A 25,555-nucleotide genomic window follows, 5' to 3' on the forward strand; every position below is an offset into this window, starting at 1 on the left:
CAAAGCTTCCAGCTGGAAGTGGTGTTAATGGGCGCTCACTCTGAGGTCTGTACGGGTCCCAATGTCCCAATATAGTGACGGAGAAGCTGTGTTGGAAAAAGGGCGCTGTCTTTTGGATGAGATGTAAAACCGAGGTCATAGTGCTCTGTGGTCATTAAAAATGACCACCAAAACCTTTGACAAAAGCTCTTGGTAATTGATGGTCTTCAATAATGCTTCTCCTTTAGGTACATTTTAAATCAGCTGAAAAATGCTGTGAAATGGGGGGGCACTTCAGGCCAGTGTAGGATTTGGGTTACAAGAACTATGAAACTGCACGAGAAAGCCCGTACACTGAATTACACGGCTTTCTATTCAAAGGACAAAAGAAATTCCCTGAGCTTGATTTTTTGCAGCACAGAGAGGACCACTGTTGTGAGGTCGGTTAGCTCAGTTGGTTAGATGGTGGTGCTAGTAACGCCAAGGTTGCGGGTTTGAGCCGCGTACGGGCCAGGTCCTTTTCTCCTCTCTTACCAAAGCTGTTAGGTTCCTTTCCGTGGTGAGATGGGTTGTCATGCAACGCTGCCACATAGCGCCGACAGACAAGAGTGTTGCGGGAGAAGAGAAATGTGTTTGAAGATTTAAGAGTGTCTTAGGTGCAGCCAAAATCAAGTGTCACAAATGCAAGTGGTTGGATTTCCATTGTTTAATATGGTAAAAATAAGCGGAAGTAATCTGCCGGTCCGGCACAGTCTGCCATGCTTTTGTCATTTACTGTAAAGTGGTATTGAACTGGGTGTCGAACTGGAGACTCACCATTTGCATATGTGAGGCTCCAGTTATACATCGAGTGTCACATTAAATGACAAAAATGAAGAGAGTTAAAGCAGCTGGAGAGGTTTTCTTACAACTTTTGAGCTGACACAGTTTTGGAAAATGTTTCCTTCACGCTGCACTGTACAACATAGGCAGCCAAGAGTCTCCAAAACAAAACAGAATTGACAGATAGGAGAAAATTCCCACTCGTCCTGAAGTTCCCAAAATCAAGCACTGAGCGTAAACAAAGTGTCTAAGTAGCGTGGGAATGCTAACCCTAACCCTAGCGTAAAAAGATGAGTCAAAGTAACGTCTAATCGGATTAGTTTCCTTAGAGCTGGTTCAGAGTTTGCTGAAGAGTTTACCCAGTGGGCACTGATTCGTCAAATATACGTATATTCACGGCGAAAATACGGCTATACGTATATATACGTCGCCTCGACGTATAATCAAAGTCGAATTGCAACCGTAAAATCGACGACATTAATAAACGCATATATAACGTCGAAAACACATCTAACACAGTGCCTGAGGCTTTTTACTGTATGTATCGTGTGTGCCGCAACTAGGAGTATACGGCACTCTGCACAGTGTACGAAGTAAATTATTTTCGCAGTAATTAATTTACACGTGTATAATAAATATAGTAAATATAATAAATTAATTACTGCGAAAATTACTTCGTACACTGTGCAGAGTGCCGTATACTCCTAGGTAAGTTAGGTACATCTTTTTGCCCAAAACTGAAGGGGCGACATTCCTCCCTCCCCCCGTGATGCCAGGCCTGTCCCCATCCTATTCCATAATGTCATTATACTGTATATAATACCATACAACAGTGACCGATCCTTACTAACTGCATGCGTTAAAATTGCACATCAGCTCATAGCAGGGGGCACATAGCCGCGATGTATTATCAATGTTAAATTTCAACCATAATATCGACAACATTAATAAACGCATACGTTGAGAAAATATCGAACCCAGCATATTTTCCGGTTATATACCACAATGCATTGCTAGTATTCGTTGGTCACCATTTTGGACACGTTTTTCAAACGTAGAAGTATATCCGCAAATATCTCAGCAATCCTCTTTTGACGAGTAAGTATGAACAATAATAATACTATCTGAATACATACAGATCTTTCTTAATATTATTTTGATTAAAATAGTAAGTGAATAAGCAAAAAATGGCACATAAAATAGTGGAGCTTTTTAAACGTCTGTACTTACTGCGCCCCATAAGAAATCGTTTGTCCCCGTTCAAAAGAGGTTGTGCGATGTCCTGCAGCGTTCGCAAAGCAAACCTTTGACAGTTTGAAAAGAGGAATTTATTCTGCTTCCTGTGCGTGCAGTAGTTACAAAGTTGAACGTCTTTACACGATCTGCTGCAGTTTTCAGTGGGCGGGCGTTGTCAAATGGCTTGGAAAAACGCACTGTGTTTCGGCTCGGCAAACATCGTGAGCAGTGTCCTGCATGTTTTCTGTGTATAGCTGTCTTTTAACGCATACAGAATTCATTCGAAATGGGGAATGGTGTGAATGGGGAAGATGACACTAAATCGTTTTGCCGTTTCTCTATTCTTATTCTATGTTGTACTTTCAAACTTTGGGTACTCTTTAATTAGGACAGACTTTATTGCTCAACTTCTATGATGCAAGCCAAATTTTATACATTTATTTCAGCTTTGAGCTTAGTAAACCGTTCATTTTTTAGATTATACTAAAGAAGATATTAATCATCATTAATTTGGGAAGTAATATTATATAATTTTCTCCTAGCTGCGGTGCTGAAGTCCCGCCCTAAATCAGCAGAAAAAGAAATAAAGGAGCACGCAATGTGTTACTTGAAGAATGCATATGCAAGGCAGGGGGCCAGGAGATCTGGACACTGAAAATACTAGGTTTTTGGTTCTAACTGTTAGGACAATTACACAGGGTTTGCAAATAGTGGACAAAAATCGTCTTAACTTCCATTGTAATATTTTTTTTCTTGGAAATATAGAAGTTGTACATTTTAAAATGTATATTTGAATCAAAATGTGGTTTTGAGTTAGTGTGTTAATGTAATTAGTTTGTGTTTGCCGTTACTATACTGTATATTGCCATATTACCAGAATTTGTAGCTGAAGTTTAAGACTAGTTGTGTTTTTTATGATTATTGCCCATATGTTGATTGTTGATTGATTGTATACAATGTATAATTTGAAATACATATTTTTCAGGTGTGAATGTGTATTTTCAGAATAAATTTCTAAACCAAATCATTGGGTTGATTTACTAGTTTCTACACCTGTAAAACCTAACTTTGATGTATAATAGACCTCTACCCATATACGTATAATAGACCTCTAAAGTTATCCGTATAATAGACCTCTAACCATATACATATAATAGACCTCTAAAGTTATCCGTATAATAGACCTCTACCCATATACGTATAATAGACCTCTAAAGTTATCCGTATAATAGACCTCCAACCATATACGTAGAATAGTCCTCTAAAGTTATCCGGAACTCCTACCATATATGTATAATAGTCCTCTAAATTTATCCGTATAATAGAACTCCAACCATTTACGTATAATGAACATCTAATCATAGACGTATAATTGACGTATAACAATAGACGTATATTAGAATTTCATTCTAGACGAATTGCAGACCACATTTAGACGTCTAAGGTATGCGTTTAATAGACGTATATTATACGTCTTTTGCCCACTGGGTTACGTCTCAACAGAAACGCTCTTTAGCTCTTTCAGTGTTATGCAGAGAACAGCGTCTGTCGAGATCACTTTTGAGTCAGCGCGAAACGCCGTGTGCTGTCAGTTTGATTTCATATTGCTCGTAGCGGCGCCCGGCTTTTGTCTGTCAAACGTTAGGTTGCGCTTCTTCATGCTGCATCGACGGCATGAGTGGAGCTTTTTAAACGTCTGTACTTACTGCGCCCCATAAGAAATCGTTTGTCCCCGTTCAAAAGAGATTTTGCGATGTCCTGCAGCGTTCGCAAAGCAAACCTTTGACAGTTTGAAAAGAGGAATTTATTCTGCTTCCTGTGCGTGCAGTAGTTACAAAGTTAAACGTCTTTACACGATCTGCTGCAGTTTTCAGTGGGCGGGCTTTGTCAGATGGCTTGGAAAAACGCACTGTGTTTCGGCTCGGGAAACATCATGAGCAGTGTCCTGCATGTTTTCTGTGTATAGCTGTCTTTTGACGCATACAGAATTCATTCGAAATCATTGATTTCTCCAATTATCAAGGGTCCCTTAAAGGATGAGTCAAAGTAACGTCTAATCGGATTAGTTTCCTTAGAGCTGGTTCAGAGTTTGCTCAAGAGTTTACCTTTCACAGATGTGCAAAGAAGAATGTTGGGGGTGCACGCTTCAAGGTGCCTTACAGTGCGTTGTTTCCGACACAGTGTGGCCGGGTGTTTTCCGAGTTATCGCACGGATTGGGCACGCCCACAAGCCGAGAGCCGCAGGCGATGAGCCCGGGGCTGAACGGGCCCCACTGGCTAGTTTGTAAGGCCAGGTGCATTGCCAACCACGACCGGCAGCGCAGAGGCTTTGAAGGCGGTCTGGGCTCCTGCAGCTGTGCAGCCACGCACTCTGGTTTCTCTTCATCTCGTACAAATCTTTCGCCTTTTATTAAAGATATCCGTGGAGAGGAGCATGAATAAGTTCCATGCAATTTTTGTGCTTCCCTGCCTTCGGGTGGGGCGCAGCCTGGCTGGTCAAAGAGAGAAAACAAAAACGTTCGCAATCACTCTTGTTATGGCAATTGTGGCCGTCTGCTCCGCGAGTCCTCGGTCTCCGGCTGTCTGATTGGCGCTCTTTTCTTTGGGGGGCGGGAAGTGTCCGGCCGCAGGGGATCTTGGGACCTCGCTTTGCATAGCGGCTTCCCAGAGTGCGTCGTTTCCGGCACAGTGTGGCTGGGTGTTTTCCGACTTATCGCACGGATTGGGCACGGCCGCAAGCTGAGAGCCGCAGGCGATGAGCCCGGAGCTGAACAGGCCCCACTGGCTCGTTTGTAAGGCCAGGTGTATTGCCAACCATGACCGGCAGCGCAGAGGCTTTGAAGGCGGCCTGGGCTCCTGCAGCTGTGCAGCCACGCACTCTGGTTTCTCTTCATCTCGTACGAATCTTTCGCCTTTTACTAAAGATTTCCGTGGAGAGAAGCATGAATGAGTTCCACGCAATTTTTGTGCTTCCCTGCCTTCGGGTGGGGCGCAGCCTGGCTGGTCAAAGAGAGAAAACAAAAACGCTCGCAATCGGTCTTGTTATGGCGATTGTGGCAGTCTGCTCCGCGAGTCCTCGGTCTCCGGCCGTCTGATTGGCGCTCTTTTCTTTGGGGGGTGGGAAGTGTCCGGCCGCAGGGGATCTTGGGACCTCGCTTTGCATAGCGGCTTCCCAGAGTGCGTCGTTTCCGGCACAGTGTGGCCGGGTGTTTTCCGAGTTATCGCACGGATTGGGCACGCTCGCAAGCCGTGAGCCGCAGGCGATGAGCCCGGAGCTGAACGGGCCCCACTGGCTCGTTTGTAAGGCCAGGTGCATTGCAAACCACGACCGGCAGCGCAGAGGCTTTAAAGGCGGACTGGGCTCCTGCAGCTGTGCAGCCACGCACTCTGGTTTCTCTTCATTTCGTACAAATCTTTCGTCTTTTACTAAAGATTCCCGCGGAGAGAAGCATGAATGAGTTCCATGCAATATTTGTGCTTCTCTGCTTTCGGGTGGGGCGCAGCTGGGCTGGTCAAAGAGAGAAAACAAAAACGCTCGCAATCGGTCTTGTTATGGCGATTGTGGCCGTCTGCTCCGCGAGTCCTCGGTCTCCGGCCGTCTGATTGGCGCTCTTTTCTTTGGGGGGCGGGAAGTGTCCGGCCGCAGGGGATCTTGGGACCTCGCTTTGCATAGCGGCTTCCCAGAGTGCGTCGTTTCCGGCACAGTGTGGCCGGGTGTTTTCCGAGTTATCGCACGGATTGGGCACGCTCGCAAGCCGTGAGCCGCAGGCGATGAGCCCGGAGCTGAACGGGCCCCACTGGCTCGTTTGTAAGGCCAGGTGTATTGCCAACCACGACCGGCAGGGCAGAGGCCTTGAAGGCGGCCTGGGCTCCTGCAGCTGTGCAGCCACGCACTCTGGTTTCTCTTCATCTCGTACAAATCTTTCGCCATTTACTAAAAATTTCCATGGAGAGGAGCACGAATGAGTTCCCTGCAGTTTTTGTGCTTCCCTGCTTTCTGGTGGCGGGCAGCTGGGCTGGTCAAAGAGAGAAAACAAGCACGTTCGCAATCGCTCTTGTAATGGTGATTGTGGCCGTCTGCTCCGCGAGTCCTCGGTCTCCGGCCGTCTGATTGGCGCTCTTTTCTTTGGGGGGCGGGAAGTGTCCGGCCGCAGGGGATCTTGGGACCTCGCTTTTCATAGCGGCTTCCCAGAGTGCGTCGTTTCCGGCACAGTGTGGCTGGGTGTTTTCCGACTTATCGCACGGATTGGGCACGGCCGCAAGCTGAGAGCCGCAGGCGATGAGCCCGGAGCTGAACGGGCCCCACTGGCTAGTTTGTAAGGCCAGGTGCATTGCCAACCATGACCGGCAGCGCAGAGGCTTTGAAGGCGGCCTGGGCTCCTGCAGCTGTGCAGCCACGCACTCTGGTTTCTCTTCATCTCATACGAATCTTTCGCCTTTTACTAAAGATTTCCGTGGAGAGGCGCATGAATGAGTTCCATGCAATTTTTGTGCTTCTCTGCCTTCGGGTGCGGCGCAGCTGGGTTGGTCAAAGAGAGAAAACAAGCACGTTCGCAATCGCTCTTGTAATGGTGATTGTGGCCGTCTGCTCCGCGAGTCCTCGGTCTCCGGCCGTCTGATTGGCGCTCTTTTCTTTGGGGGGCGGGAAGTGTCCGGCCGCAGGGGATCTTGGGACCTTGCCTGCATAGCGGCTTCCCAGAGTGCGTCGTTTCCGGCACAGTGTGGCCGGGTGTTTTCCGAGTTATCGCACGGATTGGGCACGCTCGCAAACCGTGAGCCGCAGGCGATGAGCCCGGAGCTGAACGGGCCCCACTGGCTCGTTTGTAAGGCCAGGTGTATTGCCAACCACGACCGGCAGGGCAGAGGCCTTGAAGGCGGCCTGGGCTCCTGCAGCTGTGCAGCCATGCACTCTGGTTTCTTTTCATCTCGTACAACTCTTTCGCCTTTTACTAAAGATTTCCGTGGAGAGGAGCACAAATGAGTTCCCTGAAATTTTTGTGATTTCCTGCTTTCGGGTGGCGGGCAGCTGGGCTGGTCAAAGAGAGAAAACAAGCACGTTCGCAATCGCTCTTGTAATGGTGATTGTGGCCGTCTGCTCCGCGAGTCCTCGGTCTCCGGCCGTCTGATTGGCGCTCTTTTCTTTGGGGGGCGGGAAGTGTCCGGCCGCAGGGGATCTTGGGACCTCGCTTTGCATAGCGGCTTCCCAGAGTGCGTCGTTTCCGGCACAGTGTGGCCGGGTGTTTTCCGAGTTATCGCACGGATTGGGCACGCTCGCAAGCCGTGAGCCGCAGGCGATGAGCCCCGAGCTGAACGGGCCCCACTGGCTCGTTTGTAAGATCTGCGGCAGATCGTGTAAAGACGTTCAACTTTGTAACTACTGCACGCACAGGAAGCAGAATAAATTCCTCTTTCAAACTGTCAATGGTTTGCTTTGCGAACGCTGCAGGACATCGCACAATCTGTTTTGAACGGGGACAAACGATTTCTTATGAGGCGCAGTAAGTACAGACGTTTAAAAAGCTCCACTCATGCCGACGATGCAGCATGAAGAAGGGCAACCTAACGTTTGACAGACAAAAGCCGGGCACCGCTACGAGCAATATGAAATCAAACTGACAGCACACGGCGTTTCGCGCTGACTCAAAAGTGATCTCGACAGACGCTGTTCTCTGCATAACGCTGAAAGAGCTAAAGAGTGTTTCTGTTGAGACGTAACAAGCTTGTTTCTTTCTACCATGATGTTACCATGACAAAATCTGTCTTTAAACACCTTGCTCAGTCTCTGACGAGACTGTCAAGAATTGCTTTCGCCGATTGTATTGCAAACCGGCGGAAGCGGGGTATTGGGAAAAGTTTTCAACTAGCAATAATCGCGCATCGGCTAAACCTCACAGGCTACGATACTGCCACTGCGCAAAGCTGACGGTTGCCAGGCAACCGCGTGGATCCTATGGAAATCGTTATCAATCGTCTCATGGCATGTCGTTGCTGTAACGCTTCATATTTGCGGCCGGACACTTCCCGCCCCCCAAAGAAAAGAGCACCAATCAGACAGGCGGAGACCGAGGACTCGCAGAGCAGACGGCCACAGTCGCAGTAATAAGAGTGATTGTGAGCGGTTTTGTTTTCTCTCTTTGACCAGCCCAGCTGCGCCCCACCCGAAGGCAGGAAAGCACAAAAATTGTATGGAACTCATTCATGCTCCTCTTCATGGAAATCTTTAGTAAAAGGCAAAAGATTTGTACGAGATGAAGAGAAACCAGAGTGCGTGGCTGGACAGCTGCAGGAGCCCAGGCTGCCTTCAAGGCCTCTGCCCTGCCGGTCGTGGTTGGCAATGCACCTGGCCTTACAAACGAGCCAGTGGGGCCCGTTCAGCTCCGGGCTCATCGCCTGCGGCTCTTGGCTTACCTGGCAGGGGAGATACCTTGATCAGCCTGTAGTTGGAGTAGTTGGATTGTTTTCTTGTTTTGTGGAAGCAGTGTTTGTTTTGCAGTTTGAGATGGCAACCTTTGGGTCCCGCAAGAATGCTGTACGTTTTGAGCTTTTGGATGACCTCTTCATGGATCGTATGCAGTTCAGCAGAAAAGTGTTACAGAAGGAACTTGGCTTTGAACCTCGGCACTTGGATTTCATCTTTGCTCTCCCAGGTCAGAAAGCATTTGAGGTTGTATTTGGTACCTATCCTCTGTTTGAACAATGCGTGGATGTGTTTGAGGCAAAAAGAGGGAAAGTTCCTGCACTTGAGAAGATCAACTTGCAGCCTCTGACACAGAGAGAGAGGAAAACGGTGCATGTTGTTATGTTCTCGGAACTGGCAAAGACGGAGGACATTCACACCTGGCTTAAGCAGTACTGCACCGTCCACCATGGAACTGAGGTTAGAGATGTTGACGGTATAAAAACAGGAGCAAGGAAATTCGAGGTTCGCTTACTACCGGACAATGTAAATGGAGGCTTAAGGCACCTGCCCTCTACAATCCGGCTGGGCGCCTGCAATGGCTATGTTTTTTATGTGGGACAACCAAAGGTGTGTCGGCGCTGTGGTGCTGTGGGACACCTGGCATCTTCCTGCACTGTGAAATGCTGCAAGACCTGTGGCAAACAGGGACATTTAGCCTCTGACTGTTCAATGCTGCCAAAGTGCAATTTATGTGGCTCGGAAGGACACGTTTTTAAGAACTGCCCTCACGCCTACGCCAATAAACTCAAAATGAGAAAGGATGAGGCAGTGCTTGTTTCAGCCAAACCGGCCCGAAAAGCCAAAGCAAACAACAAGTCAAACAAAGAACCCTTGTTGGACAAAGAGTCTCAGCCTCCAGCCAGGATCAGTCCTGCTGTGGCTCCGGGGCCGGTGGAAGAGAAATCCACTACGCTCCCACAACCGCAGACTGCACCAGACAAGCACGAGGGTTTGAAAACCCCCGAGAACAGCGAGGACCCCTCCCCCACTCCTGCTCCTCAGAACGAGGGCCAGTGTGGGGCCCCCCGGTGGAGCGGGTCCAGCGACGATACCCAGCATTCAGCGGAGCTGCTTTTCTCAGACTCTGCAAGTGCTACAGATGCCCTCCTCTCCTCCATCCAGTCCATCACGGAGGATCTGCAACAGCTGGTGGGTGAGGGGGAAGAGGAGACTGGTGCATCGGCTGCACCCCTTTCCCCTCAGTGCTCCCAGGAGCTGGACTTGAGGAAAAGGAAAAATGACTCTGTTTTCTCCCCGAGCGAGGAGGAAGGAGAGAATGGCGATGGGGACAGCTGGAACCCCTCCACCCCTCCCTCTACCCCCTTCCTTGAAATGGACTCCGTGAATGCTTTTACTGCTGCCACCCTGATGAAGGCTCATTCAGAGGATGGCTGGCAGGAAATTGGTAAGAAGAAAAAGAAAAAGAAGAAGGTAACAGGTGAGACCGAAGAGAAATGTGTTTTGTAAAGACTGGTTCCACTTTCTTATGTAATATGGCTCTAAACATAATTTCTCTTAACACCAGAGGTATCAATGACAGAGTTAAATGCCAGTCTGTCTTTGATTACCTCCAGCAGAGAGAGGGAGATGTGTTGATGTTGCAGGAGTGTGCTTTAGCCTGTCAAGAGAGGTATAAAAGCTTTGAAGATAGGTGGGATAAAGGGCCTTCTGTTTGGTCAGGGGACAATAACAACAGAGCCTCTGGCGTGGCCATTCTTTTCAAAGGATGGGCTTTCAAATTGAAAAGTATTCAGAGGGTCATAGATGGCAGGTTGCTGTGTGTGGATGTGGAATGGGGGACCGTTAACCTGCGGCTAATCAATGTGTATTGTCCTACTGACGTGGGAGGAAGGGTGGAGCTACTCAAGGCACTCTCTCCCCTATTGTTAAGTAGCACAGACGTGATAGTGGGAGGGGATTTTAATTGTATCTTAGAGCACACAGACAGGCAGTCTAGCTCTCCGATAAAATTGGATTCCAGCTCACTGGCCCTGCAAAACTTAGTTCAAGACTTTAAACTCTCAGACACATATAGATGTATATATCCCACAACAGCAGGATATGCATGGTCAGGGAGGAATAGCAGCTCCAGAATTGACTATTGCTTTGTCTCAGAGAGAGTGAAAGTTGTTGGGGTCACTCTTCAGCCTGTCTTCTTCTCAGATCATCAGGCTTTAGGGTGTAGAGTGGAACTCCAGGGCGGGACTGTCTTTGGCCCAGGCCTCTGGAAACTCAACACAAAGCTGCTAGAGAACGAGGGGGTAGTATCCCGCTACAAGGAGAAACTATCACAGTGGCTGTCCTTGCAGTGTCTGTACGGGTCAGTAGGAGAGTGGTGGGAGGAGGTGAAGATGAGGACAAAGGCCTTTTTCATGGCTGAGGGAAGGAAGGCTGCTGCCAGACGGAGAGGAGTGCTAGCCAGGAAACAGAAGCAGCTGCAGCGTCTCTACACGATGCTGCACAGTGGCTTCGATGTGCTCGAGGATATCACCCTTTTAAAAAAGGACATCCGGAGCATAGCCGAAGAAAGTAGTCGAGGAGTGCTGTTAAGAGGCAGAGTGCAGTTCTTGGAAGAAAATGAGAAGTGTACTCGCTTCTTTTTCAGGAAAGTGGTAGGCTCCAAGTCTGTCATGGAAAGTGTAGTTGATGAGGAGGGACGAGAGAGAACAGAGCCGAGTGCTATCCTCTCCTACACCAAGGCCTTCTACTCAAGACTGTACAGCTCTACAGAGGTAAAGGATGAAGAAATTCATTTTTTTACCTCAAAGCTAGAAAACGTTTTGAGTGAAGAAGATAGGGAAGTACTTGAGAGGGATTTGACAGTAGAAGAGCTGAGACAGGCTATGGAGAGCTTACAGAAGGGGAAAACTCCAGGTGCTGACGGGCTCCCTAAAGAATTTTATTGCACCTTTTGGGATCTGCTTCAGGATCCGCTACTGGTCCTATTCGAGGAAAGATATAAGACAGAATTGCTGCCTGACTCCTTAAGAGAAGGCACTATCTCTCTCTTGTTTAAGAAAGGAGCAAAAAATGACATAAAGAACTGGAGACCCCTCAGCCTGTTAGGCGTGGACACTAAGATCCTGTCCAAAGCCCTTTTCCTGCACCTACAAAATGTAGTGGCCTCACTGGTAGGGAAAGAACAGACTTGTGGGATAGCAGGACGCCTGATGAGCGACAACCTGGCCTTGTTGAGGGATGTCTGTCTGTACTCTGAGGATCGCTCCCTCCCTCTTTGCATTTTAGGTGTAGACCTAGAAAAGGCCTTTGACCGCCTAAACCGGCAGTACTTAACATCGGGACTTGAGCACATGAAGTTTGGCCCCATCATGAGAAAGTGGATTAACCTGCTGTACACAGGTAGCAACAGCAGAGTCATGGTTAATGGCAATAGATCACGCCCCTTTGAAGTCTGTTCAGGGGCGAGGCAGGGCTGCCCATTATCCCCCTTGTTATGCGTTTTGGCTATGGAGCCCTTAGCCTGTGCCTTGCGCCAGGATCAGGCCATTAATGGGATACCAGTGCCTGGAAGTGGGGGAGGAGAGGTAAAGACATCTCTATACATGGATGACGTCACCCTGCTCCTCTCTGACAATGCCTCAATTAGCAGAGCTCTGCAGTGCTGTGATCGTTTCTCTTTGGCTTCCTCCGCAAAATTTAACAAATCTAAGAGTGAGATTTTTTATCAGAACTGGAGGGAGCCAAAAGAAGGACATGATCTCAGGCTGCAAGAGAAGAGAATTAAGGTCCTGGGGGTGTATTTTGGAGAAGAGATGGGAACAGTAAATTGGCAGAACAAATTGCCAATCTTAAACAAAAAACTGATGCAATGGAAGGACCGAGACCTCACCATGACAGGGAAGGTGCTGGTCATCAAAGCCGAGCTCTTGCCTGTCTTGAATTTTCTGGCTTCTACCTTCCCAATCCCACACCGTGTTGCGGCGGTGATGAGGAGATTGATGTTTCAATTTCTATGGGGTGGGAAGCAGGAAAGACTCAGAAGGGAAATAATGTACAGGCCGCTACCCTCAGGGGGGAAGTCTGTCCCAGATATTGCTACGAAGCTGCTGTGCATTTTCCTGGCCTCTGTGCTGAGAGGCTTTGCAACAGCACCTGCAGCGCGTACCTGGACTTATTTTTCCAGGCTCTGGGTAGGTAGGGAGGTGTTCAGAGTGTGGGGTGTCAGACCCAAGCTGGACGTCCCACTCTCTGACACATGCCCTGCAATTTATGGGACAGTTAAAAGTTTTCTAAGATCTCACCCAATTGGCCATATTCCCCTCCGAGATGTCAGCGTCCAAAAACTGGAAGATTTCGTTGCACCCCAGAACAATAGGCAGACCCATGTGGGCATTTTAACATCAGCCCAAACAAGGAAGGTGTGGAAACACACATCCTCTAAGTTTCTGTGCAACATTCACAGAGATTTAGCCTGGAGTGTCGTCCACCAGTGCTTACCGGTACGAACTTTCTTGTACCGTAGGGGCCTCACCCCCAGCCCTCGCTGCGTTAGGGTGGGCTGCGGCGAGGAGGAGACTGTATCCCATCTCCTGTGGTCCTGCTTTTTTGCTAAGGCCTTCTGGGCACAGTTTGAAGATTGGTTGCTGGCTCTCTCGCCCCAATTTACCCTGACCGCTGCTTTCGTCATATACGGCATCTCTCCTGTCAAACTTCCTCCTGACATGTTTGACAGGATCTGGGCCGTGGTGAACAGTGGGAAAGTTGCCCTGTGGAGAGTGAGGAACATGGGGCTGTTCAAAGGCATCGAGATCCCAGTCAAGGCAGCAGGTAGCCTGGCCCTGTTCATCACCCGAGAGAACTATTACCTCAGAGATCTGTGGAGAGAAGGGAGGGAGGAAGCAGAAAATCTGTGGGAAATAGAGAGCATAGGTCAATATCTCAAGAAACTGTGAAAAACATTATCAAGTTTAAGTAAAGAATGTGATTTGCACCAGAAAAAAAGAAAATTGTTGCTATGTAACTGTTACCATGTCAAAATGTAATGAGATGTGATCATATATACTGTTTTAAGTATGTATATGAATGTAAAGCTTTCTGATTTGTGATGTCCTGTATTTTTTTGTGAAAAGAAAATAAAGTTCTTAAAAATCGAAATCGGTTCACCCAGGGCGAGGCTCGGCCATTGCACTCCGGCTGTGCTGACCCCTGCGAATTCCCCAAATGTGGGAATCTCGACTGCATAATTTCTGGTAGTGGGGGACTGCGTTCGCGCTCTCCCCTGATGTGCTTGGTCCAAAATCAGATACGGGAGGGTTAGGACACCACGAGCTGCGTGGCTGCGGAAGGATCCCGGTTCGACAGGAGTGGACGCCGCTGCTGGTTCTCGCTGGCTTTTAGTTAGGGGTCCGGAGAAGCATCTCAAGCTAGTTCCACTACTCCTTCCGGACGTTCATTCCCTTTTCAAAGTCAGTCGTTTTGCTGTAGTCTGCGTTCTTTAGGCTGATTATCGAGGTTAGCCTTTATTTGGTCATGGGGGGCCTCGGTACTGTATGCTGAGTCTAAAGACAGTTTCACCCGTTTTCTGATTGCTCGGTTCTGTACCAGTGCAGACATGAAAACAGTGAATGGCTGTACCTCTACTGTATCCGTGCTCAATGAATGAAATCGGTAACAAATGAATATATGTCTAGTTATACGAAAAACGAGTGGTTTATCGACTCATCTTCATTTGCAGATTTAGAGGCAGCTTCGATATTCGTTTTACAGACGGGTTTTTTTTTTTGAATATGGGTCACACACATGCCACAGCAACAAAACATCTCTAGAGATGAGGCTATAGATCACCTTTCCATCCTGCAGGTTTTCCTCCCAAAGCCTACGGCACCAACGGCGACCCCTGCTGGCCGGGAGAGCAAAAGCTTACAGCACCTGGTATTCCCAGGCAGTCTCCCATCCAAGTACTAACCAGGCCCGACGCTGCTTAGCTTCCGAGATCAGACGAGATCGGGCGTGTTCAGGGTGGTGTGGCCGTAAGCAAAAGCCCCGCCGCCTGACTCGCTACTTGAAGCTGTGTGTGGCGGGGGTTCCGTGCCCCCCGAGCGGGACTGAAGGATCGTTCGTGTGCAACTCTTTGGAAAGGAGCTGCTTTCCAAATCGCATTGCGTGCCTGGATATTGGCGAATGCGCTCCCTTGTGTTGACTCGTCCCGCACTGGAGGAGGACAAACAATCTGCACGGAGGAGCACCAGGCAAGTCTTCACCAGACAAAAACCTCCAGTGCACAGCACTCTGGAAACATTTCGGGGCTTTCGCGTGTTTATTTCAGCACGTAAAGCGCACCGGTCCAACACGTCGGCCAGGCGCGCGGCGCCTCCGCCCTCTTGTGGCCTTGCGGCATCAGAGCAAGAGGCTCCTTCTCGCTGCCCTTCCGCTGTGTTGCAGGGCCCCGAGAGGGAACCCGGAGCGCGCACTTTGTGGGGGGCGGGGGACCGCGTTCGCGCTCTGCCCCCGGTCTCTTGCGCGAGTACTAAATCTCACGGACAGGGGGGCCTCGTCATTGATTGATACAGGTGAGACGGGGATTAGGAGGAGACCCCGACTGATGGGTAAAGGGGAGCACTAACACCAGAGGGACACCCCCGGCGTCTCTTTTTGAGAGACGCCCTGGGGTTTCCTAATGGCCAAGGAGGGTCGGGACCTCGGTTTGACCTCTGTGCAGCAGAGTGTCGCCATCAGGAGGCTGGGGCGTAAGAGAGCCACACAGCCCGCAGGGTGAGCGCTCCCTACTGGTCCCAGTCACACCTCTTGCAGGAGCAGCAGCAACCGGAGCTTTTCCGGGGTGGAATCTCCTATCCGGGTGCCGGCCAGGCTCACACCTGCTGGGCTGCCCCGGGGGTGAGCCCAGTCGAGAGTCGCAGGGCCAGATCTAGTCACCGGGGAGAAACGATACAAGTGAAGGATTGCTCGGCTCTCGGCACTTGAAAAGACCGACAAATGTCTCGTTCCCGCCGGAGCTGAATGTACCCGCATGTGTGGTGTCGTCTTCTTCCCCCGCCCCGCTGTGTTTGCTGTATTGTCTCTGAAGCCGGCCCCCCCGAGACGAGACGGGCTGTTCCTGTGCCCCAATTAACACTTTACAGGTGCCATTCCCCGGCATTGTGGCCATTGTCGGTGCTCACACGCGATAAGATAAGGCGGAGGAGAGCGGGGCATGCCCAGCGGCAGACATTCAAGGAGGGGGTAGGGCGAGGTGAGGTGAGGTGCGACACGCCGGAGCCCCGACGCAGCTAATGCGGAGCACTTGTTGGACTGGCATCGAAAGGACGTGTGCGCACGGAGCGAGCCTTCCCTGCGGCGGAGCGTGGGAACTTTCTCCCCCCCTCCCGCTGCAGGAGTTGTGTGCACTGCAGCGGTGCCGAGAGAAAAGCACAGAAGGCAGCAGGCTCTGGAGAGCAGGTAAGAGACGGAGCCTTGTGGGCAGGCGAGCAGGCCCGTTTTTTGGAAATTGCTGAAAAGGTTTGTTCGGTGTGTGGCAGGCGCACGTCGCGAACTTGCGTGGCGATCTGCCGGTCTGGAGTTATGCAAATGAGGCCGAATTGCATCCCGGGACATGCTGCGAATGCGCAACGGCGACTGCAGATGTGTAGGAAACGGCGCGCTCGTTTTCTCGTTTTGCCCACACTTTTGAGTGTTAGTGTGGCGTGTGAGTGTGTGAAAGAGTGGGCCCAGCAGGAGGCGGTGGCGTGCGGGGCGAGGAGGTGGCCTAGGCTGCGCGATTTGTGCTGTGGGTGCGGGCCGCTTGCAGGGGCCTGTTTAACTCATACTTACCTGGCAGGGGAGATACTTTGATCAAGAAGGAGGTTCACCCAGGGCGAGACTTGGCTATTGCACTCCGGCTGTGCTGACCCCTGCGAATTCCCCAAATGTGGGAATCTCGACTGCATAATTTCTGGTAGTGGGGGACTGCGTTCGCGCTCTCCCCTGATGTGCTTGGTCCAAAATCAGATACGGGAGGGTTAAGACACCACGAGCTGCGTGGCTGCGGAAGGATCCCGGTTCGACAGGAGTGGACGCCGCTGCTGGTTCTCGCTGGCTTTTAGTTAGGGGTCCGGAGAAGCATCTCAAGCTAGTTCCACTACTCCTTCCGGACGTTCATTCCCTTTTCAAAGTCAGTCGTTTTGCTGTAGTCTGCGTTCTTTAGGCTGATTATCGAGGTTAGCCTTTATTTGGTCATGGGGGGCCTCGGTACTGTATGCTGAGTCTAAAGACAGTTTCACCCGTTTTCTGATTGCTCGGTTCTGTACCAGTGCAGACATGTCAAACAGTGAATGGCTGTACCTCTACTGTATCCGTGCTCAATGAATGAAATCGGTAACAAATGAATATATGTCTAGTTATACGAAAAACGAGTGGTTTATCGACTCATCTTCATTTGCAGATTTAGAAGCAGCTTCGATATTCGTTTTACAGACGGGTTTTTTTTTTTGAATATGGGTCACACACATGCCACAGCAACAAAACATCTCTAGAGATGAGGCTATAGATCACCTTTCCATCCTGCAGGTTTTCCTCCCAAAGCCTACGGCACCAACGGCGACCCCTGCTGGCCGGGAGAGCAAAAGCTTACAGCACCTGGTATTCCCAGGCAGTCTCCCATCCAAGTACTAACCAGGCCCGACGCTGCTTAGCTTCCGAGATCAGACGAGATCGGGCGTGTTCAGGGTGGTGTGGCCGTAAGCGAAAGCCCCGGCGCCTGACTCGCTACTTGAAGCTGTGTGTGGCGGGGGTTCCGTGCCCCCCGAGCGGGACTGAAGGATCGTTCGTGTGCCACTCTTTGGAAAGGAGCTGCTTTCCAAATCGCATTGCGTGCCTGGATGTTGGCGAATGCGCTCCCTTGTGTTGGCACGTCCCGCACTGGAGGAGGACAAACAATCTGCACGGAGGAGCACCAGGCAAGTCTTCACCAGACAAAAACCTCCAGTGCACAGCACTCTGGAAACATTTCGGGGCTTTCGCGTGTTTATTTCAGCACGTAAAGCGCACCGGTCCAACACGTCGGCCGGGCGCGCGGCGCCTCCGCCCTCTTGTGGCCTTGCGGCGTCAGAGCAAGAGGCTCCTTCTCGCTGCCCTTCCGCTGTGTTGCAGGGCCCCGAGAGGGAACCCGGAGCGCGCACTTTGTGGGGGGCGGGGGACCGCGTTCGCGCTCTGCCCCCGGTCTCTTGCGCGAGTACTAAATCTCACGGACAGGGGGGCCTCGTCATTGATTGTTACAGGTGAGACGGGGATTAGGAGGAGACCCCGACTGATGGGTAAAGGGGAGCACTAACACCAGAGGGACACCCCCGGCGTCTCTTTTTGAGAGACGCCCTGGGGTTTCCTAATGGCCAAGGAGGGTCGGGACCTCGGTTTGACGCCTCCCCCGAAGGACGGCGCCTGTTTGTGCAGCAGAGTGTCGCCATCAGGAGGCTGGGGCGTAAGAGAGCCACACAGCCCGCAGGGTGAGCGCTCCCTACTGGTCCCAGTCACACCTCTTGCAGGAGCAGCAGCAACCGGAGTTTTTCCGGGGTGGAATCTCCCATCCGGGTGCCGGCCAGGCTCACACCTGCTGGGCTGCCCCGGGGGTGAGCCCAGTCGAGAGTCGCAGGGCCAGATCTAGTCACCGGGGAGAAACGATACAAGTGAAGGATTGCTCGGCTCTCGGCACTTGAAAAGACCGACAAATGTCTCGTTCCCGCCGGAGCTGAATGTACCCGCATGTGTGGTGTCGTCTTCTTCCCCCGCCCCGCTGTGTTTGCTGTATTGTCTCTGAAGCCGGCCCCCCCGAGACGAGACGGGCTGTTCCTGTGCCCCAATTAACACTTTACAGGTGCCATTCCCCGGCATTGTGGCCATTGTCGGTGCTCACACGCGATAAGATAAGGCGGAGGAGAGCGGGGCATGCCCAGCGGCAGACATTCAAGGAGGGGGCAGTGCGAGGTGAGGTGAGGTGCGACACGCCGGAGCCCCGACGCAGCTAATGCGGAGCACTTGTTGGACTGGCATCGAAAGGACGTGTGCGCACGGAGTGAGCCTTCCCTGCGGCGGAGCGTGGGAACTTTCTCCCCCCCTCCCGCTGCAGGAGTTGTGTGCACTGCAGCGGTGCCGAGAGAAAAGCACAGAAGGCAGCAGGCTCTGGAGAGCAGGTAAGAGACGGAGCCTTGTGGGCAGGCGAGCAGGCCCGTTTTTTGGAAATTGCTGAAAAGGTTTGTTCGGTGTGTGGCAGGCGCACGTCGCGAGCTTGCGTGGCGATCTGCCGGTCTGGAGTTATGCAAATGAGGCCGAATTGCATCCCGGGACATGCTGCGAATGCGCAACGGCGACTGCAGATGTGTAGGAAACGGCGCGCTCGTTTTCTCGTTTTGCCCACACTTTTGAGTGTTAGTGTGGCGTGTGAGTGTGTGAAAGAGTGGGCCCAGCAGGAGGCGGTGGCGTGCGGGGCGAGGAGGTGGCCTAGGCTGCGCGATTTGTGCTGTGGGTGCGGGCCGCTTGCAGGGGCCTGTTTAACTCATACTTACCTGGCAGGGGAGATACTTTGATCAAGAAGGAGGTTCACCCAGGGCGAGGCTTGGCCATTGCACTCCGGCTGTGCTGACCCCTGCGAATTCCCCAAATGTGGGAATCTCGACTGCATAATTTCTGGTAGTGGGGGACTGCGTTCGCGCTCTCCCCTGATGTGCTCGGTCCAAAATCAGATACGGGAGGGTTAGAACACCACGAGCTGCGTGGCTGCGGAAGGATCCCGGTTCGACAGGAGTGGACGCCGCTGCTGGTTCTCGCTGTCTTTTAGTTAGGGGTCCGGAGAAGCATCTCAAGCTAGTTCCACTACTCCTTCCGGATGTTCATTCCCTTTTCAAAGTCAGTCGTTTTGCTGTAGTCTGCGTTCTTTAGGCTGATTATCGAGGTTAGCCTTTATTTGGTCATGGGGGGCCTCGGTACTGTATGCTGAGTCTAAAGACAGTTTCACCCGTTTTCTGATTGCTCGGTTCTGTACCAGTGCAGACATGTCAAACAGTGAATGGCTGTACCTCTATTGTATCCGTGCTCAATGAATGAAATCGGTAACAAATGAATATATGTCTAGTTATACGGAAAACGAGTGGTTTATCGACTCATCTTCATTTGCAGATTTAGAGGCAGCTTCGATATTCGTTTTACAGACGGGTTTTTTTTTTTGAATATGGGTCACACACATGCCACAGCAACAAAACATCTCTAGAGATGAGGCTATAGATCACCTTTCCATCCTGCAGGTTTTCCTCCCAAAGCCTACGGCACCAACGGCGACCCCTGCTGGCCGGGAGAGCAAAAGCTTACAGCACCTGGTATTCCCAGGCAGTCTCCCATCCAAGTACTAACCAGGCCCGACGCTGCTTAGCTTCCGAGATCAGTCGAGATCGGGCGTGTTCAGGGTGGTGTGGCCGTAAGCGAAAGCCCCGGCGCCTGACTCGCTACTTGAAGCTGTGTGTGGCGGGGGTTCCGTGCCCCCCGAGCGGGACTGAAGGATCGTTCGTGTGCCACTCTTTGGAAAGGAGCTGCTTTCCAAATCGCATTGCGTGCCTGGATGTTGGCGAATGCGCTCCCTTGTGTTGGCACGTCCCGCACTGGAGGAGGACAAATAATCTGCACGGAGGAGCACCAGGCAAGTCTTCACCAGACAAAAACCTCCAGTGCACAGCACTCTGGAAACATTTCGGGGCTTTCGCGTGTTTATTTCAGCACGTAAAGCGCACCGGTCCAACACGTCGGCCGGGCGCGCGGCGCCTCCGCCCTCTTGTGGCCTTGCGGCGTCAGAGCAAGAGGCTCCTTCTCGCTGCCCTTCCGCTGTGTTGCAGGGCCCCGAGAGGGAACCCGGAGCGCACACTTTGTGGGGGGCGGGGGACCGCGTTCGCGCTCTGCCCCCGGTCTCTTGCGCGAGTACTAAATCTCACGGACAGGGGGGCCTCGTCATTGATTGTTACAGGTGAGACGGGGATTAGGAGGAGACCCCGACTGATGGGTAAAGGGGAGCACTAACACCAGAGGGACACCCCCGGCGTCTCTTTTTGAGAGACGCCCTGGGGTATCCTAATGGCCAAGGAGGGTCGGGACCTCGGTTTGACGCCTCCCCCGAAGGACGGCGCCTGTTTGTGCAGCAGAGTGTCGCCATCAGGAGCCTGGGGCGTAAGAGAGCCACACAGCCCGCAGGGTGAGCGCTCCCTACTGGTCCCAGTCACACCTCTTGCAGGAGCAGCAGCAACCGGAGCTTTTCCGGGGTGGAATCTCCCATCCGGGTGCCGGCCAGGCTCACACCTGCTGGGCTGCCCCGGGGGTGAGCCCAGTCGAGAGTCGCAGGGCCAGATCTAGTCACCGGGGAGAAACGATACAAGTGAAGGATTGCTCGGCTCTCGGCACTTGAAAAGACCGACAAATGTCTCGTTCCCACCGGAGCTGAATGTACCCGCATGTGTGGTGTCGTCTTCTTCCCCCGCCCCGCTGTGTTTGCTGTATTGTCTCTGAAGCCGGCCCCCCCGAGACGAGACGGGCTGTTCCTGTGCCCCAATTAACACTTTACAGGTGCCATTCCCCGGCATTGTGGCCATTGTCGGTGCTCACACGCGATAAGATAAGGCGGAGGAGAGCGGGGCATGCCCAGCGGCAGACATTCAAGGAGGGGGCAGTGCGAGGTGAGGTGAGGTGCGACACGCCGGAGCCCCGACGCAGCTAATGCGGAGCACTTGTTGGACTGGCATCGAAAGGACGTGTGCGCACGGAGCGAGCCTTCCCTGCAGCGGAGCGTGGGAACTTTCTCCCCCCCTCCCGCTGCAGGAGTTGTGTGCACTGCAGCGGTGCTGAGAGAAAAGCACAGAAGGCAGCAGGCTCTGGAGAGCAGGTAAGAGACGGAGCCTTGTGGGCAGGCGAGCAGGCCCGTTTTTTGGAAATTGCTGAAAAGGTTTGTTCGGTGTGTGGCAGGCGCACGTCGCGAGCTTGCGTGGCGATCTACCGGTCTGGAGTTATGCAAATGAGGCCGAATTGCATCCCGGGACATGCTGCGAATGCGCAACGGCGACTGCAGATGTGTAGGAAACGGCGCGCTCGTTTTCTCGTTTTGCCCACACTTTTGAGTGTTAGTGTGGCGTGTGAGTGTGTGAAAGAGTGGGCCCAGCAGGAGGCGGTGGCGTGCGGGGCGAGGAGGTGGCCTAGGCTGCGCGATTTGTGCTGTGGGTGCGGGCCGCTTGCAGGGGCCTGTTTAACTCATACTTACCTGGCAGGGGAGATACTTTGATCAAGAAGGAGGTTCACCCAGGGTGAGACTTGGCCATTGCACTCCGGCTGTGCTGACCCCTGCGAATTCCCCAAATGTGGGAATCTCGACTGCATAATTTCTGGTAGTGGGGGACTGCGTTCGCGCTCTCCCCTGATGTGCTTGGTCCAAAATCAGATACGGGAGGGTTAGGACACCACGAGCTGCGTGGCTGCGGAAGGATCCCGGTTCGACAGGAGTGGACGCCGCTGCTGGTTCTCGCTGGCTTTTAGTTAGGGGTCCGGAGAAGCATCTCAAGCTAGTTCCACTACTCCTTCCGGACGTTCATTCCCTTTTCAAAGTCAGTCGTTTTGCTGTAGTCTGCGTTCTTTAGGCTGATTATCGAGGTTAGCCTTTATTTGGTCATGGGGGGCCTCGGTACTGTATGCTGAGTCTAAAGACAGTTTCACCCGTTTTCTGATTGCTCGGTTCTGTACCAGTGCAGACATGTCAAACAGTGAATGGCTGTACCTCTACTGTATCCGTGCTCAATGAATGAAATCGGTAACAAATGAATATATGTCTAGTTATACGAAAAACGAGTGGTTTATCGACTCATCTTCATTTGCAGATTTAGAAGCAGCTTCGATATTCGTTTTACAGACGGGTTTTTTTTTTTGAATATGGGTCACACACATGCCACAGCAACAAAACATCTCTAGAGATGAGGCTATAGATCACCTTTCCATCCTGCAGGTTTTCCTCCCAAAGCCTACGGCACCAACGGCGACCCCTGCTGGCCGGGAGAGCAAAAGCTTACAGCACCTGGTATTCCCAGGCAGTCTCCCATCCAAGTACTAACCAGGCCCGACGCTGCTTAGCTTCCGAGATCAGACGAGATCGGGCGTGTTCAGGGTGGTGTGGCCGTAAGCGAAAGCCCCGGCGCCTGACTCGCTACTTGAAGCTGTGTGTGGCGGGGGTTCCGTGCCCCCCGAGCGGGACTGAAGGATCGTTCGTGTGCCACTCTTTGGAAAGGAGCTGCTTTCCAAATCGCATTGCGTGCCTGGATGTTGGCGAATGCGCTCCCTTGTGTTGGCACGTCCCGCACTGGAGGAGGACAAACAATCTGCACGGAGGAGCACCAGGCAAGTCTTCACCAGACAAAAACCTCCAGTGCACAGCACTCTGGAAACATTTCGGGGCTTTCGCGTGTTTATTTCAGCACGTAAAGCGCACCGGTCCAACACGTCGGCCGGGCGCGCGGCGCCTCCGCCCTCTTGTGGCCTTGCGGCGTCAGAGCAAGAGGCTCCTTCTCGCTGCCCTTCCGCTGTGTTGCAGGGCCCCGAGAGGGAACCCGGAGCGCGCACTTTGTGGGGGGCGGGGGACCGCGTTCGCGCTCTGCCCCCGGTCTCTTGCGCGAGTACTAAATCTCACGGACAGGGGGGCCTCGTCATTGATTGTTACAGGTGAGACGGGGATTAGGAGGAGACCCCGACTGATGGGTAAAGGGGAGCACTAACACCAGAGGGACACCCCCGGCGTCTCTTTTTGAGAGACGCCCTGGGGTTTCCTAATGGCCAAGGAGGGTCGGGACCTCGGTTTGACGCCTCCCCCGAAGGACGGCGCCTGTTTGTGCAGCAGAGTGTCGCCATCAGGAGGCTGGGGCGTAAGAGAGCCACACAGCCCGCAGGGTGAGCGCTCCCTACTGGTCCCAGTCACACCTCTTGCAGGAGCAGCAGCAACCGGAGTTTTTCCGGGGTGGAATCTCCCATCCGGGTGCCGGCCAGGCTCACACCTGCTGGGCTGCCCCGGGGGTGAGCCCAGTCGAGAGTCGCAGGGCCAGATCTAGTCACCGGGGAGAAACGATACAAGTGAAGGATTGCTCGGCTCTCGGCACTTGAAAAGACCGACAAATGTCTCGTTCCCGCCGGAGCTGAATGTACCCGCATGTGTGGTGTCGTCTTCTTCCCCCGCCCCGCTGTGTTTGCTGTATTGTCTCTGAAGCCGGCCCCCCCGAGACGAGACGGGCTGTTCCTGTGCCCCAATTAACACTTTACAGGTGCCATTCCCCGGCATTGTGGCCATTGTCGGTGCTCACACGCGATAAGATAAGGCGGAGGAGAGCGGGGCATGCCCAACGGCAGACATTCAAGGAGGGGGCAGTGCGAGGTGAGGTGAGGTGCGACACGCCGGAGCCCCGACGCAGCTAATGCGGAGCACTTGTTGGACTGGCATCGAAAGGACGTGTGCGCACGGAGTGAGCCTTCCCTGCGGCGGAGCGTGGGAACTTTCTCCCCCCCTCCCGCTGCAGGAGTTGTGTGCACTGCAGCGGTGCCGAGAGAAAAGCACAGAAGGCAGCAGGCTCTGGAGAGCAGGTAAGAGACGGAGCCTTGTGGGCAGGCGAGCAGGCCCGTTTTTTGGAAATTGCTGAAAAGGTTTGTTCGGTGTGTGGCAGGCGCACGTCGCGAGCTTGCGTGGCGATCTGCCGGTCTGGAGTTATGCAAATGAGGCCGAATTGCATCCCGGGACATGCTGCGAATGCGCAACGGCGACTGCAGATGTGTAGGAAACGGCGCGCTCGTTTTCTCGTTTTGCCCACACTTTTGAGTGTTAGTGTGGCGTGTGAGTGTGTGAAAGAGTGGGCCCAGCAGGAGGCGGTGGCGTGCGGGGCGAGGAGGTGGCCTAGGCTGCGCGATTTGTGCTGTGGGTGCGGGCCGCTTGCAGGGGCCTGTTTAACTCATACTTACCTGGCAGGGGAGATACTTTGATCAAGAAGGAGGTTCACCCAGGGCGAGGCTTGGCCATTGCACTCCGGCTGTGCTGACCCCTGCGAATTCCCCAAATGTGGGAATCTCGACTGCATAATTTCTGGTAGTGGGGGACTGCGTTCGCGCTCTCCCCTGATGTGCTCGGTCCAAAATCAGATACGGGAGGGTTAGGACACCACGAGCTGCGTGGCTGCGGAAGGATCCCGGTTCGACAGGAGTGGACGCCGCTGCTGGTTCTCGCTGGCTTTTAGTTAGGGGTCCGGAGAAGCATCTCAAGCTAGTTCCACTACTCCTTCCGGACGTTCATTCCCTTTTCAAAGTCAGTCGTTTTGCTGTAGTCTGCGTTCTTTAGGCTGATTATCGAGGTTAGCCTTTATTTGGTCATGGGGGGCCTCGGTACTGTATGCTGAGTCTAAAGACAGTTTCACCCGTTTTCTGATTGCTCGGTTCTGTACCAGTGCAGACATGTCAAACAGTGAATGGCTGTACCTCTATTGTATCCGTGCTCAATGAATGAAATCGGTAACAAATGAATATATGTCTAGTTATACGGAAAACGAGTGGTTTATCGACTCATCTTCATTTGCAGATTTAGAGGCAGCTTCGATATTCGTTTTACAGACGGGTTTTTTTTTTTGAATATGGGTCACACACATGCCACAGCAACAAAACATCTCTAGAGATGAGGCTATAGATCACCTTTCCATCCTGCAGGTTTTCCTCCCAAAGCCTACGGCACCAACGGCGACCCCTGCTGGCCGGGAGAGCAAAAGCTTACAGCACCTGGTATTCCCAGGCAGTCTCCCATCCAAGTACTAACCAGGCCCGACGCTGCTTAGCTTCCGAGATCAGACGAGATCGGGCGTGTTCAGGGTGGTGTGGCCGTAAGCGAAAGCCCCGGCGCCTGACTCGCTACTTGAAGCTGTGTGTGGCGGGGGTTCCGTGCCCCCCGAGCGGGACTGAAGGATCGTTCGTGTGCCACTCTTTGAAAAGGAGCTGCTTTCCAAATCGCATTGCGTGCCTGGATGTTGGCGAATGCGCTCCCTTGTGTTGGCACGTCCCGCACTGGAG

At 52.4% G+C, this 25,555-nt stretch overlaps 18 non-coding genes across 18 annotated transcripts; 11 read left to right on the plus strand and 7 right to left on the minus strand.

Moving 5' to 3' along the window:
- The first annotated feature begins 4,403 nt into the window (after positions 1–4,403).
- On the plus strand, positions 4,404–4,520 carry LOC138232059 (U5 spliceosomal RNA). The gene has a single exon (XR_011187018.1). It is a non-coding gene; the product is annotated as a U5 spliceosomal RNA (small nuclear RNA).
- A 391-nt stretch (positions 4,521–4,911) lies between these two features.
- LOC138232025 (U5 spliceosomal RNA) lies at positions 4,912–5,028 on the plus strand. The gene has a single exon (XR_011186984.1). It is a non-coding gene; the product is annotated as a U5 spliceosomal RNA (small nuclear RNA).
- A 391-nt stretch (positions 5,029–5,419) lies between these two features.
- LOC138232060 (U5 spliceosomal RNA) lies at positions 5,420–5,536 on the plus strand. The gene has a single exon (XR_011187019.1). It is a non-coding gene; the product is annotated as a U5 spliceosomal RNA (small nuclear RNA).
- Positions 5,537–5,927: 391 nt separating this feature from the next.
- Positions 5,928–6,046, plus strand: LOC138232061 (U5 spliceosomal RNA). Its single transcript, XR_011187020.1, has one exon. It is a non-coding gene; the product is annotated as a U5 spliceosomal RNA (small nuclear RNA).
- A 389-nt stretch (positions 6,047–6,435) lies between these two features.
- Positions 6,436–6,549, plus strand: LOC138232054 (U5 spliceosomal RNA). Its single transcript, XR_011187013.1, has one exon. It is a non-coding gene; the product is annotated as a U5 spliceosomal RNA (small nuclear RNA).
- Positions 6,550–6,942: 393 nt separating this feature from the next.
- Positions 6,943–7,057, plus strand: LOC138232047 (U5 spliceosomal RNA). The gene has a single exon (XR_011187006.1). It is a non-coding gene; the product is annotated as a U5 spliceosomal RNA (small nuclear RNA).
- A 759-nt stretch (positions 7,058–7,816) lies between these two features.
- Positions 7,817–7,958, minus strand: LOC138231999 (U4 spliceosomal RNA). Its single transcript, XR_011186957.1, has one exon. It is a non-coding gene; the product is annotated as a U4 spliceosomal RNA (small nuclear RNA).
- A 230-nt stretch (positions 7,959–8,188) lies between these two features.
- On the minus strand, positions 8,189–8,305 carry LOC138232038 (U5 spliceosomal RNA). Its single transcript, XR_011186997.1, has one exon. It is a non-coding gene; the product is annotated as a U5 spliceosomal RNA (small nuclear RNA).
- A 5,264-nt stretch (positions 8,306–13,569) lies between these two features.
- On the plus strand, positions 13,570–13,739 carry LOC138231912 (U1 spliceosomal RNA). The gene has a single exon (XR_011186874.1). It is a non-coding gene; the product is annotated as a U1 spliceosomal RNA (small nuclear RNA).
- Positions 13,740–14,374: 635 nt separating this feature from the next.
- LOC138232065 (5S ribosomal RNA) lies at positions 14,375–14,493 on the minus strand. Its single transcript, XR_011187024.1, has one exon. It is a non-coding gene; the product is annotated as a 5S ribosomal RNA (ribosomal RNA).
- Positions 14,494–16,277: 1,784 nt separating this feature from the next.
- LOC138231898 (U1 spliceosomal RNA) lies at positions 16,278–16,441 on the plus strand. The gene has a single exon (XR_011186861.1). It is a non-coding gene; the product is annotated as a U1 spliceosomal RNA (small nuclear RNA).
- A 636-nt stretch (positions 16,442–17,077) lies between these two features.
- LOC138232066 (5S ribosomal RNA) lies at positions 17,078–17,196 on the minus strand. Its single transcript, XR_011187025.1, has one exon. It is a non-coding gene; the product is annotated as a 5S ribosomal RNA (ribosomal RNA).
- A 1,807-nt stretch (positions 17,197–19,003) lies between these two features.
- Positions 19,004–19,167, plus strand: LOC138231878 (U1 spliceosomal RNA). Its single transcript, XR_011186841.1, has one exon. It is a non-coding gene; the product is annotated as a U1 spliceosomal RNA (small nuclear RNA).
- A 636-nt stretch (positions 19,168–19,803) lies between these two features.
- Positions 19,804–19,922, minus strand: LOC138232082 (5S ribosomal RNA). Its single transcript, XR_011187041.1, has one exon. It is a non-coding gene; the product is annotated as a 5S ribosomal RNA (ribosomal RNA).
- Positions 19,923–21,729: 1,807 nt separating this feature from the next.
- LOC138231893 (U1 spliceosomal RNA) lies at positions 21,730–21,893 on the plus strand. The gene has a single exon (XR_011186856.1). It is a non-coding gene; the product is annotated as a U1 spliceosomal RNA (small nuclear RNA).
- A 636-nt stretch (positions 21,894–22,529) lies between these two features.
- Positions 22,530–22,648, minus strand: LOC138232067 (5S ribosomal RNA). The gene has a single exon (XR_011187026.1). It is a non-coding gene; the product is annotated as a 5S ribosomal RNA (ribosomal RNA).
- Positions 22,649–24,455: 1,807 nt separating this feature from the next.
- Positions 24,456–24,619, plus strand: LOC138231879 (U1 spliceosomal RNA). Its single transcript, XR_011186842.1, has one exon. It is a non-coding gene; the product is annotated as a U1 spliceosomal RNA (small nuclear RNA).
- Positions 24,620–25,255: 636 nt separating this feature from the next.
- On the minus strand, positions 25,256–25,374 carry LOC138232068 (5S ribosomal RNA). Its single transcript, XR_011187027.1, has one exon. It is a non-coding gene; the product is annotated as a 5S ribosomal RNA (ribosomal RNA).
- Positions 25,375–25,555: the final 181 nt, after the last annotated feature.

The sequence above is a fragment of the Lepisosteus oculatus genome, unplaced genomic scaffold (genome assembly GCF_040954835.1).
Source record: "Lepisosteus oculatus isolate fLepOcu1 unplaced genomic scaffold, fLepOcu1.hap2 HAP2_SCAFFOLD_62, whole genome shotgun sequence".
Taxonomy (NCBI): domain Eukaryota; kingdom Metazoa; phylum Chordata; class Actinopteri; order Semionotiformes; family Lepisosteidae; genus Lepisosteus; species Lepisosteus oculatus.